This window comes from Alligator sinensis, unplaced genomic scaffold (assembly GCF_000455745.1).
Source record: "Alligator sinensis unplaced genomic scaffold, ASM45574v1 scaffold389_1, whole genome shotgun sequence".
Lineage (NCBI taxonomy): Eukaryota > Metazoa > Chordata > Crocodylia > Alligatoridae > Alligator > Alligator sinensis.
In genome coordinates, this window is record NW_005841951.1 from 2,568,815 (window position 1) to 2,584,976 (window position 16,162).

A 16,162-nucleotide genomic window follows, 5' to 3' on the forward strand; every position below is an offset into this window, starting at 1 on the left:
AGCAAGGGTTTGATGGTGCAGTTCTTAAGGAAGTCTTCTTCCAGGTGGCTCATAAAAAGGTTGGCATACTGTGGGGCCATTTTAGTGCCCATAGCTGTTCCCATCATCTGGAGGAAGTGTTGATTATTAAAAGTGAAATTGTTGTGTGTGAGGATGAAGTGTATAAGCTCAGTGATATCTTTGGGTCTGTATTCTGGGTTGTAATCTTGTTCCTGTAGATATGTAAGGCAGGCATGGATGCCATCCTGGTGTGGGATGTTGGTGTATAGGATGGTAACATCCATGGTGGCTAGGAGTGTGTTGCTGGGAAGGGGGGCTATGTTTTTAAGTTTCCGTAGCAAGTCTGTGGTGTCTTGGACAAAACTTGCTCTGTGGGTGACAAGCGGTTTTAGGATGGATTCAACAAAACCTGATATTTCCTCAGTTAGGGTCCCATGGTTGGATATGATAAGTCTGCCAGGGTTCCCTTGTTTGTGGATTTTAGGGAGCATGTAAAAAGTCCCTGGGTTAGGTAGCAGGGGGATCAAGGTCTGTAGTTTTTCTTGTAATCTTGGTGGAAATGATTTGATGGTATTGTTGAGTTTTATTATTAACAACGCACAAGGAAATAAAAAAACCCAACTTTTTGTGAATTCGATCTTGTCCATTTAGTAGTAGCTTTATGCTGACGCAGATCTGGAGAGCCAAAACCAAGATAATCATTACTGGAATCACTTATGATTCATCTACTGTTGTATAGACAACCCTAAATACTGAATCTTATAACTACTTAAATAATAAGACAGCTCTTTCTTCAGACAGGATGCTGCTTCATATTCTGATGTTCTGGTCAACATGCTAGATCAGGGGTGGGCAAAATGCGGCTGGGGGGCTGGATGCAGCCTGCCAGGCCATTCTGTCTGGCCCATGGGGCCCCTAAAAAATTTAGGAAATTAATATTAATCTGCCCTTGGCTGCCTGTCATGCAGCCCTCTATGGCTTGCCAAAACTCAGTATGCGGCCCTCTGCCCAAAATAATTGCCCATCCCTGTGCTAGATCCTTTGCTGCTATGACTTCACTTCACCTGCTGTGCAACTAGTGCCTGTTAACATTTCACTGAAATCAGTAATGCTTTGGGATTTACCTGGCAGGCTGAGCACTGTATTGGGATTGTGCTTGGCATTGATCAGAACCAGCCTTAGTAATCATTGTTTGTTTGATTTCAGAATGGTTTGCCACCAGTTCAAAAAAGCAAGCAAGCAAACAAACGAACAAAAGCCTACCCACCAGTCCTGTCTCTTGTCTGTTGCAACTGCACCCCATTCTGCATCAGTGCAGTGAAGAAAGCAAAGAATTAAGGTAGACATAGATACCTGAAATTTTGTCCCTGTTCCTAGGACCTGTCCATACCAGTTTTATAAGAGACCAGTGAATCTTATTTTGTAAACTATAGCAGAGTACAATTTTAGAGCAGGGGTTCCCAACCTTTTTGTGCTGAGGACTGGCAAGCCACGGACTGGAAGTGACCATGGACCGGAAAGCCATGGCCCAGAAGTGACTGGGATACTGCAGCCAGGTAGCCAACCCTTTTTTATACTCAGTATAAAAAAGGGTTGGCTGCCAGTCCACAGTATGCCGGTCACTTCCAGTCTGTGGTTTGCCAGTCTGCGGTTACATCCGGTCCGGTAACCAGCCCTCCTGTGGACCCTTTGCGGCCTGTGGGTTGGGAACCCCTGTTTTAGAGGTGTGGTGGATCCTCAAGGGACAGCAGGGCAGGTCCTATGAGGAAAGGTTACGGGACCTGAACCTGTTCAGCCTCCAGAAGAGAAGGCTGAGGGGGGATCTTGTGGCCTGCTATAAACTAGTCAGGGGGGATCAACAGGCACTGGGGGAGTCCCTGTTCCCCCGAGCGCTGCCAGGAGTGACCAGGAATAACGGTCACAAGCTGGCGGAGGGAAGGTTCAAGTTGGACATCAGGAGGCGCTACTTCACGGTCAGGGCGGCCAGGGTCTGGAACCAGCTTCCAAGTGAGGTGGTGCAGGCTCCCACCCTGGGGGTTTTTAAGAGGAGATTAGATGACCATCTTGCTGGGGTCGTTTGACCCCAGTACTCTTTCCTGCCATGGCAGGGGGTCGGACTAGATGATCTGCCTAGGTCCCTTCCGACCCTAGAAACTATGAAACTAAGATATATTGATGAAAATGACAGCGGCCTAAATGATCATGTATCTGTTGGGACTAGAGACCTACCAAAATCATGTAGGAAGTGGACTGCACGGCAGCTCCTTTAATCTGGCAGGTTCCCCCATGCATCCCAACCCATTGCTGGCTGACTGAAGAGCCTCAGTGGTCCTGCTGCTTGCTGCTGACTGGCTGGGAGGCAAAAACGGTGCCATATTTAAAAGCACATTTTTTTTTCCTCCCTGCTGATCAGGAATGAGTGGCAGGGCCCCTCCACTGCTTAGTAGGAGAGGGCGCATGAGGGAACCTGCAAGATTAAAGGAGCTGACACACAGCCTGCTTTGGACACGAATTCGGTAGGTTCTTAGTTGGCACCACCTCCTGGGTCTGTCATATAAGATAATGTTGCTGCCCTGTCGTCCAGAATACCTCTAAGATATGTCTACAGAGAAGTGGCTAACTGGCTTTAACTTATAGGTTTATACATGGTGATTGGGATACCCCACAGATCTGTTTGTGGTTTACCCAAACAGGATGGGGCCAGGTCCTGAATAGTTAGGATTTGTTTAAACTGATAACACTGTTGTGTATGAAAACATTTTAGCTAATCCTGGATTTCCACAAAAAATGACCACAGTTCACGCATTCTTATGTACAGCTTGCTTTGCAAACTTGTATTAACATTAACTGGTACTTTTTTAACTGACGTAATATATCGATCTCTACACTACAGTCATCTTGTTGGGAAGTCTGAGACACTGGACGTGGCTACAGTGCTACTACTGCTCATTGCTCATATAGTACATAGAAAAGAATCTGAGAGAATAGAAAAAAAGGGCTAGCCTAAATTTTTCTAGAGGGCCATTGTGTTAGGGGGTGTTGTTATTAGATCTAGTAAAATAAAAGGGAATGAATCTGGAAGTAGGTTGATATCTGGGTACGAGTCGCTTTAATTTGCATACATGCATGGACTCTTCTAGTGAAAAAAGGACTTTGAGAACACTCTTGGTTAACCAAGAGAAGAGCAAGGGTTAGTCTGGTTTTAGTGGTCATGAAAGTTGAAATGTGAGCATCATTAACTTTGTCAGGTGCTCTGTTTTAACTTTAGTTTCTCCGCATGGAGGAGTTAATTATGTTTGGCAATTCCTTGAGTGTCTCTTCTTTTTTCTCCTACCCTTCCTTTTGTCCATTTGGAAGGGAGTGGGAAGAGGGAACTGGACCTGATTTAGCAAGGGTGGCTTCACAGGGAGAAGAGGTGGTGCCTTGACTGACATTCTGGGAGCTCTCTACCTTGGTGATCTAAGAGGGAGCAAGTATGTGTAGGAGTGTGCTCTGAAGATGTGGAGGCAGTATTGAAAGCAAGTGGGTACCAGCCTTCCCTCAGGTTTGTGAAGGCACTTGCAGGTAGCTGCCATGCTCACTGGGGGTCAAAATGTTTTTAGCTCTGTCTATGAGTTACCAGTCTGTCTAGTAGGCAGATTGCAGAGAAAGGTTCAAGATCAGGCACCTGTTCTGATTTCATTTTCTCTCTTCCTGGCCAAGTATCCCTTAGCCTTTGAAGCAGGTGGACCGTTTCAAGGCTGCTGTTGTTGGGTGGACAAATGTCCCATGAGATTAGCAGCAGCTTCCCTTTGAAGTCCTGTGAGGGGCTTATCCCTAATAGAGCTGTCTGGGGATAACATACAGGTGTCTCAGCAAGGCCCTCAAATTCTTTGCTAGTATGCTGTTGGGATCTTGACTTTAAAAAAGGCAGATGTCTAGGAAGAGGCACTTGTGTGTGTACTGACTTTCCTGACCATCTCTGCTGGGAAATTTCTCAGAATGTCTTTGGCTCCTTCCTACTATTGTAGATGCTACTCGCTATCAGGTGTCCAGCTGTTTAGTCTTCTGGAACTACAGCTGCATATGGATTTTTTGTTGCTCTGTTAGTTTCTTCTGTCCTTGCTATAGTGGAAGACTCTGCCTTCCTAAATTGTACAGGCTTGAACATGCAAGACATTCAGGGTCTTACACTCCACAAACTACCACTTACACTTATTTTACTGCTTGCCACTTTCTTTAAAGCCTGCTTCCTTTGTTTTCTTTTCAAAAGGACAACCAATATGGCTACTAATCCACTACTTGACTTCAGTTGTTAGGGCAGATTTGGCTATGCTACTTATCCCATTGGGAGAAGATAATTCTCTATAGTGTCAATTAATACTGAATAGGAATGAGAGGCAGAGGAGAGGCCTGAAGCTTTGTAGAAAACAACTCTAAGATTAAGCAAGATGAACATTTGTGTTACTGGGTTTAAAGCAGATGGTGCTATTTAGAGCTCTACAGCAGTATCACTTCAATAAAGTTGTCTCTTGTGTTTGTGTGGGTGGACTGGAACCACTAAATTATCTTAAGACTGAATGTTTTAAAAGATTAGAAATATAGCCTAACAGTTAAAATATTCATGCGTAACATAGAGTTCTTTTTGTTACTTTGATGGTTTAAAGATAAGCAGCCAACCAGCAGGTACACTCTTGTACTCTCTTTCAGTGAAACTGGCAAATACGGGGGGTGGGGGGGAAGAGTAGAGTGAATACTGTTTGAAGATGTAGGGTTTTTTTTGCCTGAATTCTTAAATAATTTCTCCTCCCCACCATGCAGCTGATAGACTGTTTTCTGTGTTATGCATTTGGCAAAGGCTGATGATCATATATTTAACAAAGATGCTGCATAGCTGACTCATGTTTTCAGAAACTGCAGAACTTGCTGAAACTCTCCTGGGCCATAGACAGTCTCAGAACTGCACCCACTCAAGTCTAATGATTGGGTTTAAGGGAGGTTTATTTAACAATGTCTTGTGTAACATCAGTGGAAGGATATGTAGTGCCTTGTTGGATACAACTCATGAGTAAAATCCTGGCCTCACTACATGATAAAACTCATTGACTTTGCTAACATCTGGATTTTTACTCCAAGTCCTTGGGTATTAAAGTGATTACATTTGTACTATAAATGAGATGCTTTATTAAGAAAAAAGGACCCCTGCTTTGTTGGGCAACTCAGTTGTAATGTGGAAGTGCTCCCAACTTGGGTGATCAATTCTATCCATCACACAAGTCAAGTCAATCTTGGATCATCCTGAAGAATGTCAAGGATTAGGTGATAGAATAATTTGGTAAAATGTTTAGTATGGCCATCTGTCTCACAACATGATAGTATTCTGGCACCAAATTGAACCAGATTCCAACTTCTAATTCACTGGATGGGGTACTAAGTTGCCCAGGTCATACCAATTTTGGAACAGAATTATATCTTGAGTTATATATTAAATAAATTCACTTTGAATTGCACTTTTTAAACACTGGTTAAAATTAAACAGTAGTGAAAAAAATGGTGTAGTGTTGGTGGCATAAATAATTTTGATACATTTTCAAATGATCTGTTAAGTGAAATGTATTACTTGTGATTTCACCTAATGTTACTGCAGTATAACGATCTCTTAACTCGCTGGAAGAAAACTTCACAGCTCTTTGCATAATTGTGTAGGATATTTTTATGGGTGTTGTATTAGCTGACATAGGAATGCACAGCCAAAATATTCATACAGGTTTCAATTTATGGTTAATGCAGTCAACATGTTAACGATAACAAAATAATTCTGAATCTTCTTTCTGAAAATATTTTGCTTGAATGGCTAAATTCTTGTCCAGACCTCATTTTATTTTGTCTGGGGCAGAGTCTGAGCACTTTTTTTTTTGGCTGCTTTAACTATACTGATTTAGAAATGAACTGTTTAAAATAACTCCATCTGTGCTAGACAGCTGTATTATGCTGGTGTAAAATCGCTTGCCCTGGTATAATTCATGGAAATAGTTCACCATAGCCAGAGTCCCTCCTCGAGTACTGATATTCCTCTACTGTTCTTCTGTAGGAGAATTTTTCTGGAAACCAAACTCATTCAGAAAGGAAAGAAAGTGCTTTGGTTTAGTTTACTGCAGCACAAAGAATTGTGGGATATGCCCCCAGAAACTCTTGTAGCATGCCCCATGGAGTACAGCACCAGTGAGGACACCATAAATGGGATCTGATTTAGCAGTTGTGAGTGGCCAAACTGGAAGCCCAGTCTGGGTGTTCTGATCTATGTGTTGATCACATGGGCAACCTGAAATGGCTTGACTTAAGTGACAGTCGGTTAGTTTGCCAGGCCCTTGGAATCTGTCCACTGGCTTCAGATTTTCCATTATGCCTGGATTTAGCTTCAAACCCATTTGTAGTTCTCTTGCCCTACTTACCCGCTCTTATGTTCCCTTCCTCTTGATCTGTAATGCCAGCCTCAACTACCCTTTCTTTTTTTCTTGCACGGGTCTTGTAACTTATCTTCACTAGCCTTTTTACCTTGTGTTAATTGGTTATTGATTAACTTGAGGTTTTCGCACATTTTAAAATCTGTGTGGATACATTTTGCATGTATATTCCAGGCAGTAGTTTTCTGTACTATAATTTTATGCAGTATAAATTAACAAGTTCTGGCTTGTTTAAACAATAACATTTGTTTTGTTTTGCATAGGTTTCCTATCCACATGTAAAACTCATGTCCTTACCTACAGTACAGAGCCACACACAATCATTCTGTAAGACCTCTTCTATGTCTGGAGCTACTTTACCCTCTACCCCTACTTACATATTTCCCAGGAGTCAAATAACCTCCTGAAGAATAATTGCATCAACATGACCAGCCCACAGCTCTGGAAGTAAAGCCCCTCATGTTGTTAGAATATCTTTGTGTGGCAGGGCATATAGTATTTCCAGGCCCTGGGCATAAATGGCAGCTTGTAAGAAAAAAATGTTTGTTTTTTTTACTTCATCCTTTTTAATTAGGCATTAGTACCTGAATGATGTGGGTTTTTTTGTTTGTTTTGTTTTTTTTAACAGCATCTGAAAACAAAAACAACTTTTTACACTGTACGAGTCAGAAGCTTTAAGAAACTATTTTATTTTGCTTCCCCACCACTTCAAGAGGACTTAAACTGACTTATAGAAGCCTTACCAAGGTAGTACCTTGCAGAATTAATTGTCTGGATTCAAGGCATCTGCTGAAACCCTAAATGTACATTTGCAACTGTGCAAGGTGACAGTAAGACTTGGTGCGTAAGGCACTAGACTCGGAATAAGAGGATATGATTATAATATCAAGGCTTGTCCATGTGGGAAAGTTTTACCATTTTTACCAGCATAGTTGTACAGTGATACAATCACAAACGTGAAAACTTCTCTTCTGGTAGCAGTGTGCTTTTTTTGAGGAAAAAAATGTTTCAAGAAGCTCAACGTTAGCTAAGCTCAGGCCACTCAAATGCTTTGACATCAACGCTTCCTGAAGATGAAGCTATGAGGGGTAATGAGTTTTGGTTTAGAAGAGTAGTGCATCAGTAAAACAGTAAATATTTCTCTTGCCCATGTTTAAAAGATGCATCTGTACAACTTTGGAAGAAACTATCGGCCCAAAAAAAGTAAGATATGAATTTGAAAAGCAGCAGGTATTCTGTAGTAACTCCCTGTGTGGACACTCTTATTCCACATCAAAAATGCCTTTTTCTGCTTTAGCAAAATATTGTTTTTAACTCACTTTGGAAGTCTCTCTCTCCTGGTGGATAAGAGTGCCCACATGAAATTAATGTGGAACAAGCTCTTCAGCAATTTGTAATGCAGGTTATTTACCTGCGAGCTCTTAATTTGCAGCTTTTGGAGTATTGCAATATTAATGCTTCCTGTTGTTTTATTTATTGTTTTTCTTGTTTTAAATCTCAGCTTCTGATTTAATTTTTGAAGGTAGGTTTTTAACTTTCCTGGCTCCTGCAGGGGGAAGGGGCATGGCTGAGCTCCATAGGAAAAGTGGTGTGGCCCACCCCCAAACTGGCTCAGGTGTGGAAGGGGGACATTGCCTGGCCCCAACCCTACCCGATGGGGGGAGGGGTGTGGCCTGGTTCTGATCCAGATGCAGGGGAGTGTGGCCCAGCTGTGACTAGCAGCATGGGGCTTGGGAATTTGGGGGGGTGGTGACTGTATTAATGACCACTATTACCCTGTTGCCAGTCTCAGCCCATGGGTTAGATGTTGTGGCTCTGTGGGATTTGGCCCAGGTGCCGGAGGTTGAGCACCCCTAGTTTATAAACCCCGCAAGGTACTGCCCTGCCCTGCCTTCTCCCTGTTTTCAGACTGGCACAGCTGAACTTCCTTTCTCTACCTATGGGCGTATAAGAAACAGTACAGTTAGCTAGGAAAGAGGCCCACAGAATATGAGTGAGGGAAAATTGCCTACAATAAAAACAAGCGGGGAAGTAGTCAAGGGCAGGGAAGAGACAGCTCCACCTGTTTTATACAGGTTCCTGGGCTCAAATCCAGTTGTATATGGGTTGGGATCCCCACCTGAGGGGTTGCTCAAGCTGCAGAGTTGAGGGGTTGGCATTCTGTGAGACTGACGAGCCGAAGAGTTAACAGGATTCCTGACTCCAGACCCCTCCTACTCTGAGAAGCAAGAGACTGTTGAGGGGCCTGATCGGGGGTTGGAGTCATTACCAGGCAGCCTCTGCAGTTCCCCCATGTAATCATGAGGGAACACCATGATTACCCCCTCCAGGGTAAATTCTGGACTTGATCTACAATGGTAAAAGGATGTACTACAAAGGTAGAGCAAAGTGACCTCATGTTCATTCCATGGTTGTTTTACTTAAACCAGTAGTTCCCCATCTTTTTGGTGAGTAACCTCACTCTTGGGGTGGGGGTCATGGCTTAACTATGGTCATGACATGAGCAAGTCTGTCCTGCATCTGTGGAACTTGCAACCTCCTAGTGTCCTCTCATAAAGACTGTGACCCCTTTAGGAATCAGTGACTTGAATATGCCTGTGTGACAAGTTTAACTATGCTAGGGAAGAGGGGGGCCATGGTTAGGGATTTTGGTTTAAAGTGCTTTATTTTATTGCTAGTAAGAAGTGTTTATTCCAGGCCAACAGCTGGTTGAGGGTGTGGCTGTTAGGCACATGAAGACGTGGCTTCAAGCCTACTGCACTAAGGTGGCTGTCTTGCAAGTCAGAAGTTGTGTAGCCACTTCTGTGGAATAATGGTCTCTTACTCAGCACTACTAATTAGCCAACCTTCTGCCCTGTATGGATGTGGCTACACTACTGCTGGTCAGAGTGGTATGATGTGCTTGAGGGCACTGCTGCGGGGCACAGCAAATTAGTCATATATGCATGTCCATAGTTTCTCTTGTGAAGCTAGTGAACACACAAAGGGTTATTATTAGAAAGGGCAGGGCTTAACTGCAGTCTCTTAAAATTTGTAAATGTGGTTTGTTTTGAGCGTTCTCTCCACCCAGAAAAAGTCCATATAAAAATAGTTCAGGGCTGACTGGTCAGTTGTCAGCTTAAGGCAGGGGCAGGCAATTATTTTGGGCAGAGGGCCCTTACTGAGTTTTGGCAAGCCATCGAGGGCCACATGACAGGCAGCCCAGGGCAGATAAATATTTATTTTCTAAATTTTTTAGGGGCCCCATGGGCCAGATAGAATGGCCTTGCAGGCCGCATTCGGCCCCCGGGCTGTATTTTGCCCACTCCTGGCTTAAGGTGATTTTGTGCATACTAAAGAACGCTTAAAATGGTGAAAGCGTCTCTCATCCCCAGCCAGACTTCTGAAAAGATTCTTCAAAAAAAAAAAAAGGTGTTAGCCTCTGGACTCAGACTGAGCTTCCTTTCAGTCCGAAAGGTGACTGTTATACATGAAATGGGGACTTACCTTGGGTTTGGAGGTGCACTGATATATCAATCCATATCGTATCGGCACCGATAAAAAGAAAATTGACGTTATTGGCAATCAGCTTTTTTTTGGCTGGTGTAGCTGATAATGTCACTGATTAAATGCTGCTTGCATGTGTGCAACTCCAAAATTTGCTGTAGCCCCCTGTAGGACCCACTGGGAAGAGCCCCATGCAGTCCCTAGCCTGTAGCAGGCAGCCCGCCCTCTCCCCGTGCACATATTTGGGGGACACCTGCCCTCCATTTCTCCCTCAGGGGCATGCTCAGTGGCAGGAGCTGCCCCCTGAATGAGCCACCCACAGCTCCGTCCCATGCCCTGTCCTGCCCTGGCTGGGCAGCGCCTGCCCCAGCCCCACTCTCTCCCTCGCTGCAGGGGCCTCAATCTGCCCCCTCCACACTCCTTCCCTCCCACAGATTTATCGGCTGGATGCTGCTTTCAAAGCTGCTAGGCTGCATATCAGTTATCGGATTGGGATTGGCCAACATGACTGGTTAATAATCGGCCATCTGTATCGGCTGAAAAAATCTTTTATCGGTGCACCGCTACTTGGATTAGGTGTACTTGCCAAGCTTGAATGTATGCACACCCAACATGGGGAAAGTGAGTGTTTTTTTTTCAAAAGTTACTGAAAAATGTTCTGAAAACAGTCTTACCAATTTTACTGTAAGTTCTTCCACTGAAAAATACCTTCATAAACAAGTGGATAAATTAAAAATGGTTTAATTCTTTATTCTGTGTTTGGGTTTAACTGTACTTAGAAGGTCCACATAATTTGTGTGTGGTGTGTTCAAGAGAGATCAAAGCTACCCTGTAACGCTGGAGTTCACCTACTTTTCTTGAGGTTTGCTAATTAATCTGAGAGGGGTGAGAGAAGAGGAAGGAAGTTCCACATGTGATTCACAGTATATTGTGCTGGCTAGAAGATATTTCAAATATCTTGTTTTGAGCCATTGTCGTTAATTTCTTGATTTTTTTTTTTAAAGAGTTACCCAAGTCAATATGAAAAATACTTTTGTGAAGTGTTGGTGTGTACTTGTCTTTTCCTGAAATATAGTAGATTATATTGAGTTACTTTTTCGCCTTTTGGTAACAACTTTAATGGTACCAAAGAAATACTTCAAAGTCCCTTGCATTATAATAAAGTAGTGTTCAGGTACACTATATTACCACTGTATCAATGGCAAATCTATGCCAAAGGAAAGCATTGGAACCTTTATAGTTTAAGAAGGCTATTGGTACACCAAAGTAAAAAAAAAAAAAAAAAAAAAAAAAAAAAAGAAAAGTTTTTGTATACTTTTTTAAATGTTAGAGAAACTGAAGAAACTATGTGTAAAGCATGGCAAACCTAGAATGTGAGAGATTTTTTTGGCTGTGTTGATTTGAAAAAACTTGTCTTTCAAAGAATTATTGCCTGTGATGTTTAGGATTAAGCATAAACATTTAAGCAATAAGCTTGTGTTGTATAAACATTTTTTATGTAAATCATGCAGAGGACAATTTAAGGTCTGATTTATCCTGCATTGATTGATTGAATAGATTGAAGGTTAAAACCTAAACTTTTTATGGGATAATTCCTAGGAAATCTGATTATTCTGATCAGTTTTCAGATCGGAGATTTGTAACACTTTATGTGACTTGCTTTTAAAGACGGTCAATACATGTTATTTAAAAAAATCTGTTACTTGTACTATTATATTTGAATGGTGAAGAATAACTTAATTAAAATAACTTAGAATGTAATAGTTGTGTTTCTGTTGATTTGATGGTTCTCATACTGTGTACAGCACTCCTGTGTCTAGGTCTAACATTTGTTAGAGAAACGCTCGGAGTAGGTAAAATTGAAAATAAAAAACAGATTTTATTTTAAATAAATTATTTTTTTCCCCTTTTAGTTGAGGTCTAAACTATTCATATTCTTCATTTTTACTTTTGAAGTTTTAAAGAAATTAAACCAAGACTGATGGAAGTCCCTGGCTAAATCTCCGTAACCAGAGTTTGATGAAATGCCAAATTAGCTTTTGACTGTAGTAACCTCTTTCATATGCAGACCAGTGCTTTCTTAATTTCATTTCAGGTCAATGAGTTCATTCATAGTTGAGAACTGGAGGTTGAAAAAGAAATATGGGATTTCCTGCTTTTTCCAATCTGTTGGTAATAAAGGTAGAAAGAAGTGTGAGTAGATATGAGGTCTACTAGATTAAAGTATTTGAAAGACACATTAACAAGAAATAAGATCATTTAGCTATAGCTAAAACTATATTTAATAAATCAGTTTACCAAAACATGTTTTGCATTTAAGACATTTTTAGCTTACCAGCACATTCAACCAGGCCTAATCTGCTAATAAGATTTTTAAATGATTTTTTATGCATTCTTATGGGTATAACCAGTTCATTCCCAAATATAGCTACTATAATAAAATGTAAATATAAAACCCAGAGAACTGAATGTATTGAGTTTTATTTAATTTTTTTAATGAATATGTATAGATGCATTATATATTTTCTGGCTAAAAGTGGCAAATCCAGTGTAAAGGCTATTGTTAGCTGAAAATGGTTATCATCAAGTGAAAATTATACTTTCTTTGGGGAAAATAACTAAAAAGTACAAGTGGAAAATAAGAATTGATTATATAAAGTGTGATTTTTTTTAAATTGGTGACTTATATCACCTTCAGTCAACTTGCCCTAGAAATGTTTAAAGAGTTATGGGAAATTAAAACAAATAATTCATTATATATAAGCATAAAATCTATTCCAGACATTTTATATTTTGGAAGACCTGATAAGATTCTAAATAGCAGTTTGGTTAGCTGTCCTCTCAGTTGGTTTATTTACCTGACATTGCTAATAGTCACTCATAGATTTAATAGATTTCATAAATGTTAGGGTTGGAAGGGACCTTAGATCACTGAATCTGACCCCCTGCCCTGGGCAGGAGAGAGTGCTGGGGTCAGGTGACCCCAGCCAGGTGCTTGCTTGTCCGCCTCTTGAAGACCTCTAAGGGAGAGCACCACCTCCCTTGGAAGCCTAGTCCAGATTCTAGTAACCCTTACTGTAAAGAAGTTCTTACTGATGTCTAACCTAAATCTGGTGTCTGTCAGTTTGTGGCTGTTGCTCCTAGTTATTCCAAGGGGTGCCCTGGTAAACAGAGCATCTCCTATTCCTTGCCGTTCCCCCCTGACAAATTTGTAGACAGCCACCAGATTCCCTTTCCTTCTCTTGTGGAGGCTGAAGAGATCCAGGTTCCTCAATCTCTCCTCGTAGGACCTTACCTGTCAATAAGGCCTACTTTGCATTTCTTTTTCTTTACTGGATTTATATTAATGGCATTATAATAAAGCACTCCATTTAACATTCTCCTGCACTGCCAGCACTAGCTCCTGTTCACACATAGAGGCTGCATCAGTGAGGGACAGCAAAAGTGTTGTTGCCTCCAAGGGGAATTGCTGTAGTGGTAATTTTTCCAGAGTGTACCTTACTGTTAATGAATACATGATGTGAGAACACTGCATTTTGGTAGGCACTTATGTTCATTTCTGCAAGAGCCTGACCAAAAATATATAGCCTTCAAATAAATAAAAACAAAACGAGTGTGGTTGTGATTCAAATAAATAAAGATAAGATAGTGAGGCTGTGATTTTTCTTTTCTTTACGGACGAAGCGATAGCAGCATGAAGGGACAGTAAAGCCATGAAAGACTTCTATTTAAGGTAGCTATGGACTACCCTAGGAAGCCTCTTTTTCAAGTCATGGTGTAGGAAGCTGGGCTGGAAGACATGGGACTAGCATGTATAGTGATACTATAATTCTGCACAGAGCTATTGCTGACGAACTACTTGAGCTTTTGCTGCCATAACTTAGTCAAATTTAATATCTAAATTGGTAATATCCTAATTGGTATTAAGCTAGTTCTGTTCCCACTGTCTCTTGGGATGCAAGGTTTCTATTTGGCATCGAAGTTCACTCTAAGGTTTATAATTCCCTTGCACTTCTGCTGCTTGGGAATGCTGACTTGGACAAGGATGCTGACATTTGAAGTACTGTATAGTTTAGACCTGTTTTTTTTATATGCTGGAGACAGTCTTAACAAGTGCTTCTTTTGACGCAGTTGCGTTGGCAGCTATGCCTAGTGGAAAGTGTATGGGGCAGGAAAGTCACATCTACTCTTCATTCCACTGCCCTTTCATCCACACCTTGGTTGCATCCAGGATTTGTGATGCCAGCTGTGAACAAAGAATTTCAAGGTCTTGGAGAGAGATCAGCATGAGAGGCTGAAATAGCTGGTGGTTGGAGGAAGGTCACTTGCCAAGGAGACTGGAAGATAGCTGACATCCACAGAATTGTAAAGGCCAGAATTGTGAGCTTTTTGAAGTAATATCCTTGACACCAGCATAGAATGAAGTCTTAATACAAGGTTTTAATGTTTGGGACATACTGTGTTATAAACTTTCCTTCAGTCAGTTAGAGGTTTTTAAGCTTTGAAAATGGTAAGCTCTGAAAGACAGCACCGAAGGACTCTTCCACCAAAAATACAGATCCTGTATGATTTAACATTTACATCACATTTCTTAAAAGGTCAAAGCCTTTTCTATTACTGTTTAATAGATGTCAGTCTCTGCTGCAAAGATCTTTACTTTAGTGTATATCTAAACTGCTTGGCAAATAGAAACTTCAGTCTTTTTCCTGAATACTAAGAATCAGATCCAGTCAAGCCTCAAAATTACTTCAGATTTAATCCAATTCTCACAGAAGCCCATGGAAGTTTAACATTGATGTTCTTATTAATTGAATCTTTCCCTTTACAAAGAGAACACCAGTGTTTGAAGCTAGCAGCTGAACAGGGCATGTAACTTTTTTTGTTTTTCCTGTTCAAGAAGACGGAAGATACAACTAGGGAATCATCTATCTTGAATCTTGTCCTGGCCAATAGGGAAGAACTGATGGAGTATGTGAAGGTGATGGGTAACTTGGGAGCTGGTGATCATGATGTGATAGAATTCTAGATCCTGAGATAGGGAAAGGATGAAGTCAGCAAAATTAGGGGGCTAGACTTCAAAAAGGTGGATTTGACTCCTGAAATTGGATGAATAGGCATGATGCCATGGAAGGTTAGACTGAAGGATAAAAGCACCCAGGAGGGCTGGGAGCTTCTAAAGGCAAGCCCAACAAGAAACTGTCCCCACAAAATGGAATAAGAAGAATGATAATGAAAAGAAACTCAAGAGAGCAATATAAAGCTGTGAGGCAACTGAAAAAGAAGAGATGATAAGAATGAAATGAAAATTTTCTCATTACAAGAAAGACTTGGAGTAAGAATAAACAGGTGATTGTGAGAAAACAGAAAAGATTCAAAGGAAGAAACTGAATCTTTTGTTTTTAAATAATAAATTCTGTGCCACGTAGCATATTGGGAAGCAAAATTGCAATAACATGGTTCATTAAAGGAAGTTTCTTAGGCAAGTGTTGCATAGCTCTTCTAATTTGAAAAACAGTGAAAATTGCGAGTGAAACTGTTGATGGTTCTTGTATGAAGAAATGCTGCTTAATGTCAATTTGTGTTGTTTTAACTGACCACTTGCTGCAGTAACTGGTAACTTGTCACTGGGTTTCCCATTTTGCTAATTCAGTTCTTGACCACCATGCATGCTCTTTCTTTTCATGCTTCTAGCCAGGGCATACTTAGAATACTTGATGGCTGTCCCCCATATGCCTTTTCAGAAAACTAGTGGTTCTCTGGCATGGGTCCTTATTGCTTCTTTTGGTTGGCCTATGCAAGAGGTTGAAACCTCTACACATGACTGTAGTTGACTTCAGTGAATATTTCTCTCACACGCACTGAAATACAACAAATATGCAATGCACAATTTGGGAAAATCTTTAGCAGAAGTAATTGAATATTTGACAGGTTTTCAGTGAATAATTCCACATTATTTGATAAACTCTTCAAGCTTGAAAGATATTTGAGTAACTTACTTGTCCATGTTTCTTCATCAATTGATGAATAATGTTAAAAAAGCTATCAGCAAATACCTTATTCGTTCAGCTCCTAATTTGCAATTTCTGCTCCAGAGAGGTCTAACTTGGGAATACTGAGTATTTCTTTCTTGGCAGATCAGAGATGTGCTGTCAGAGTTGTGTGGGATTCTAGGTCTGGAATATCAGGGACATTGCATGACATACGGTATGTTTACAAAGCTGTGTGTGTAGGGA

The 16,162-nt window shown here is 41.1% G+C and overlaps 1 protein-coding gene across 2 annotated transcripts in view; it reads left to right on the plus strand.

The window, feature by feature from the left end:
- ACVR1 (activin A receptor type 1) overlaps window positions 1–16,162 on the plus strand; it is a 118,435-nt gene that overhangs the window by 6,342 nt on the left and 95,931 nt on the right. Inside the window, exon 1 of one of the 2 annotated variants that reach the window (XM_025199935.1) lies at window positions 1,207–1,339. The exons of the other annotated variant lie outside the window; for it this stretch is intronic. The gene's annotated coding sequence lies outside the window, so the exon portion shown is untranslated. Of the gene's footprint in view, window positions 1–1,206; window positions 1,340–16,162 lie in introns of those variants that run through there. 2 annotated transcript variants of the gene reach the window in all.